At 40.0% G+C, this 5,628-nt stretch overlaps 1 non-coding gene across 1 annotated transcript; it reads right to left on the bottom strand.

The window, feature by feature from the left end:
* Nucleotides 1–2,121: 2,121 nt before the first annotated feature.
* On the bottom strand, nucleotides 2,122–2,193 carry TRNAH-GUG (transfer RNA histidin (anticodon GUG)). Its single transcript has one exon. It is a non-coding gene; the product is annotated as a tRNA-His (tRNA).
* Between the last annotated feature and the right edge of the window lie 3,435 nt (nucleotides 2,194–5,628).

A 5,628-nucleotide genomic window follows, 5' to 3' on the forward strand; every position in this document is an offset into this window, starting at 1 on the left:
GTGTGGAGAAAACAGCAGCAGGTACAAGGAGCTCAAATGAGATTAATGGCGCCTAAATAGAGCACGTAAAGGAACAGTTACAAATCTAACAAAAGGGAAAGAAAAGACTAGGAAAAAACACAGAAAGAGCCTGTAGATGAAATTCTCTTCCAGGGACAGCAGGTTAAGAGAAATTACACAGGGAGCAGTTAAGCTTGTAACACGGGGGAGAATAGAAAAGAAAATGCAGTTTTATGAAGTGTGTTTGCCCAATCCAGCTAGCGCTTTTATTTTATTTCTCTATTTGCTTCTTTTATTGGTAAAGTAAGTTTCAAGTGCATGCACAGGTATGACCGAGAGAGCCAGGGTATAATAATTTGAAGCGTTTGCACCAGCGCTAATGAAGGACGAGAGTTATAGCAAAGATATGAAAGGGGGAGCGATAATAAATATGTGATATGGCAATAGTGACACCAAAATAAGCCATCTATTTATAAAACTGACATGGAAGAAATACTAAAGGTTATCTTCTGAAATTGTAGCCGATGTTAAAAAGATTCTCGTTGTCGGCAGGATTTGAACCTGCGCGGGAAGACCCCAATGGATTTCTAGTCCATTGCCTTAACCACTCGGCCAAAACAACTGACTGTAAGGCGTGTGCACATAATCCGTATGCAAGTTTTGAAGGTGTCCCACAGCAAATTCCTGATATTCTGCAATGCACTTTTTAAAAATAATGTTTTTTTTAGCAGGCACATTCTCTCCTAAAAACAAAAATTGCATGCGTATATCTCTAGTTTGGAATACCATAGGCTTGCATGCATACTCTCATGGGTCACCCAAGTTTTTTGGACCCTATGGCACTCTGTTTTCGTGCTGCTTTTAGTATATGGCCCATATTACAGAAGTCTACCATCTTTGAGTATTTGAGGCTCCTTTGTAAGTGCTTTATATTTTTTCCTTGAAGAGCTATATAATAAAGGGGTCCGGGAAAGATTGCATTTATGGAAGATAAAAGAAGGCCCACTTGTCTCACCAAATGCTGTAGAGAAACCTGATGTTTTACTCAAGTTATCCTTAGTTCGTTTTTGTTAGACCTTGCATTCTTAAGGTGGTCCCAACCCCACCTTATTGCTTTTCACCTCCGCATTTTGCGGTATCTTTTTGTTGGCCTTAGGACTCTGATCACTTTATCGCTACTAATCAGTGCTGAAGTGCACATGCTTCTTCCCTAATCATGTGTATAATTGGAGTATACCTGACTGACAGATTTAATTTACTTGAAAGCCCCTTGTAAAGTGGTATACCATATACCCAGGGACTGATTGTGCCGCCCAAAGAAATAGCATTTCAAACCTGTTTCAAGCCTGCTACTGCAGTGCCTGTGCTGCAGTGTACTGCCACTTCGACTTGGCATTTAAAACTACTTTCCAAGCCTTACACTCCAATTTTATTACATATCAGTAACCCCTAAGGTAGGCCCTAGGTAGTCCTAGGGTCATCATGCTATGTAAGTAAAAGGTAAGACATGTACTGTGGTAGTTTGTATGTCCTAGTAGTATCAAACAGTCTATTACATTTTTCACTACTGTGAGGTCTGCCCCTCTCATAGGTTAGCATTGGGTATTCCCTTATACTTTTTGGGGGGTAATTCCATATCAGAGAGGAGAAGCTTTATTTATTTATTGATAAATCCTTTCTACTGGTGAGGTTGGATTTAATCTTACTATTGTATAAATGCCATTTTTAGAGAGTGAGCATTTCTCTGCACTTACTGCTCTATTTGCATGAAAACCTGTCTTCAGTTGACGTCTGGATTGGGCTGCGAGACAGCTACATATGTGCATTCCCTGTAGACAGCCACAACACAGGTCACTCAACTGCAACTGCATTCATCTGCATTCTGATTGGCCTGGGGGAGAGCTCCGCTCCCCTTACCGCAAATATGTTCAAGAACGATAATTTATGTCAGTAAGTACAGTATACCTACATCTTATAATCATGTGTGTTTAAATAATTTGTCGTTAGATCGTTTAAATATTGAAAAGGATCTGTTTTTAATAGACATTTTACAAAAACAACTGGTACATTTGGGAATTCTGTAAAGGAAAAACCCAACTGCTGTGACATTGCCAACCACAATGCCATGACTCGGATTCGAACCGAGGTTGCTGCGGCCACAACGCAGAGTACTAACCACTATACGATCACGGCGAGCTACTTAGGCTCAATAACGTACAGAGACATGAAGAAATTATAATTCGGAACACTCAGGGCTACTCCTGTGATAGGCTGAATGTGTTCATTGCTTCCTCATTCCTTATACAAAGGCTTTATCTCCTCAGTGGTTGATAGGCTGAAAACGTTTCCTGGCCGCCTGCTTGTGAACTGGCAGGAGTCAAAGATCACACATACACTGGTGGGCCTGTGATGGGACACCAATGCAGAGAAACACACCTGGCGCAGATATTCTATTCTGTTTATTAGACCTGCATCTCCACTGTACCTCCTCAAGCCATCTGTATGTGAAGCAAGAAAGAGTTAAGGAGCGGTCCATCTACACTTTTATTGGGAGGATGCTGCCGTGAGCTCCTCCCAGCTAATCACACAAACAGCAGTAAAGCAAGATAACTACACAGTTAGGGGGGACTGCATGGTTAGGTTTTTGAGGAATTATTGAAACTGACCTCAGTGACCCATAATCAGAGCTGTGGCTAATGACTGCATGCCTAATTATGATGAAGCAAGCACCATGGCTCGTAGGGGCCCCACAACACACTTTTCTTAGCTCATTGAATTAAAGTATAAACTTCTGCCATGTGTGAGTGGTAAAGGCTTGTTAATTTTGTTGCTTTTCAAATTCACGTCTGACAACAAGACGAAGGAACATTGGGGCATCAGACGCTTTGGAAAGTAGCCACCAACCGCAGAGAAAGAGAGAAAGAGGGAAAAGACAGTTTGAGGTGTGGAGAAAACAGCAGCAGGTACAAGGAGCTCAAATGAGATTAATGGCGCCTAAATAGAGCACGTAGAGGGACAGTTACAAATCTAAGAAAAGGGAAAGAAAAGACTAGGAAAAAACACAGAAACAGCTTGTAGATGAAATTCTCTTCCAGGAACAGCAGGTTAAGAGAAATTACACAGGGAGCAGTTAAGCTTGTAACACGGGGTAGAATAGAAAAGAAAATGCAGTTTTATGAAGTGTGTTTGCCTAATCCAGCTAGCACTTTTATTTTATTTCTCTATTTGCTTCTATTATTGGTAAAGTAAGTTTCAAGTGCATGCGCAGGTATGACCGAGAGAGCCAGGGTATAATAATTTGAAGCGTTTACACCAGCGCTAATGAAGGACGAGAGTTATAGCAAAGATATGAAAGGGGGAGCGATAATAAATATGTGATATGGCAATAGTGACACCAAAATAAGCCACCTATTTATAAAACTGACATGGAAGAAATACTAAAGGTTAACTTCTGAAATTGTAGCCGATGTTAAAAAGATTCTCGTTGTCGACAGGATTCGAACCTGCGTGGGAGACCCCAATGGATTTCTAGTCTATTGCCTTAACCACTCGGCCACAACAACTGACTGTAAGGCATGTGCACATAATCTGTATGCAAGTTTTCAAGGTGACCCACAGCAAATTCCTGATATTCTGCAATGCACTTTTTAAAAATAATGTTTTTTTCAGCAGGCACATTCTCTCCTAAAAACAAAAATTGCATGCGAATATCTCTAGTTTGGAATACCATAGGCTTGCATGCATACTCTCATGGGTCACTCAAGTTTTTTGGACCCTACTGCACTCTGTTTTCGTGCTGCTTTTAGTATATGGCCCATATTACAGAAGTCTACCATCTTTGAGTATTTGCGGCTCCTTTGTAAGTGCTTTATATTTTTTCCTTGAAGAGCTATATAATAAAGGGGTCCGGGAAAGATTGCATTTATGGAAGATAAAAGAAGGCCCACTTGTCTCACCAAATGGTGTAGAGAAACCTGATGTTTTACTCATGTTATCCTTAGTTCGTTTTTGTTAGACCTTGCATTCTTAAGGTGGTCCCAACCCCACCTTATTGCTTTTCACCTCCTCATTTTGCTGTATCTTTTTGTGGGCCTTAGGACTCTGATCACTTTATCGCTACTAATCAGTGCTGAAGTGCACGTGCTTCTTCCCTAATCATGTGTATAATTGGAGTATACCTGACTGACAGGTTTAATTTACTTGAAAGCCCCTTGTAAAGTGGTATACCATATACCCAGGGACTGATTGTGCCGCCCAAAGAAATAGCATTTCAAACCTGTCTCAAGCCTGCTACTGCAGTGCCTGTGCTGCAGTGTACTGCCACTTCGACTCGGCATTTAAAACTACTTGCCAAGCCTTAAACTCCAATTTTATTACATATCAGTAACCCCTAAGGTAGGCCCTAGGTAGTCCTAGGGGCATCATGCTATGTAAGTAAAAGGTAAGACATGTACTGTCCTAGCTTGGAAAACGAAAACAGATCAATCCAGAAACAATATTTTAAACATATATAATCAGGATCAATCAACCGTCTCTTCAGATGATGTCGCAATAAGAAAGGAATTCTTCAATTTCTTCACTTCAATATATAAGGAGGACACAAATCCAACAGAAGAAGAAATTGAAAATTACCTTGAAAAGATCCAACTCCCGCATTTGACGGAGGAAGAGGCGGAGCTTATGAATTCTGAAATAACAGTAGAAGAAGTAAGGAGCGCCATAAGTCAACTAAAGAAAGGAAAAGCGGCAGGTCCAGACGCATTGCCCAACGAATTTTATACCGCGCTGAAAGAAACACTAATCGAACCTCTAACTGAAACGATGAACAAGATATATCTGGAACATGAAATGATCCCAGACTCATGGAACGATGCCACGATAAGCATACTGCTTAAACCAGGAAAAAACCCAAAGATCTGCGCATCATATAGACCAATATCGCTCCTAAATTGCGATTATAAGATCTTCATGAACATAATAGCAAAAAGAGTATCTAAAGTTATGCCTAAATTAATCGATCAGGACCAAAAGGGTTTTATAAAAGGCAGACAGATACAAGAAATCACGCATGAACTAATAGCAACAATCGACATAGCGATACTGGAAAATCTTTCTCTTACACTTATCACATATGATGCCGCCAAAGCTTTCGATCGTGTAAATTGGGCTTTTCTAATCAAAAGCATAGAGAAAAGCAAGTTCGGTTTCAACTTCATCCACATGGTTAGCGAAATTTATTCGAACCCAAGAACAAAGGTAGCTGTCAACGGCAACCTTACAGAAAATATTGAGATCCAAAGAGGCACAAGTCAGGGATGTCCTTTATCTCCATTACTTTTTAATTTATATATTGAACCCTTGGCATGCTCCATTAGAAATAACATCAATATCACACCTTTCAGATATTTACAATGGACAAGGAAAGTAGCGCTCTACGCAGATGACCTAATGGTGTTCACGGATAATTACAATTTCTCTAAAATGGCAATTGATGAAGAAATGAATAAATTTGGAAAAGTTTCAGGATATCTGATAAATACTGACAAAACGGAGATAATGAGCTGGAACTCACAATTAACTTCACCGCTTTTGAAGGATAAAATAAAATATTTAGGAATTACCATAACA

The sequence above is a fragment of the Lissotriton vulgaris genome, chromosome 1_1 (genome assembly GCF_964263255.1).
Source record: "Lissotriton vulgaris chromosome 1_1, aLisVul1.2, whole genome shotgun sequence".
In the NCBI taxonomy this organism is placed as follows: domain Eukaryota; kingdom Metazoa; phylum Chordata; class Amphibia; order Caudata; family Salamandridae; genus Lissotriton; species Lissotriton vulgaris.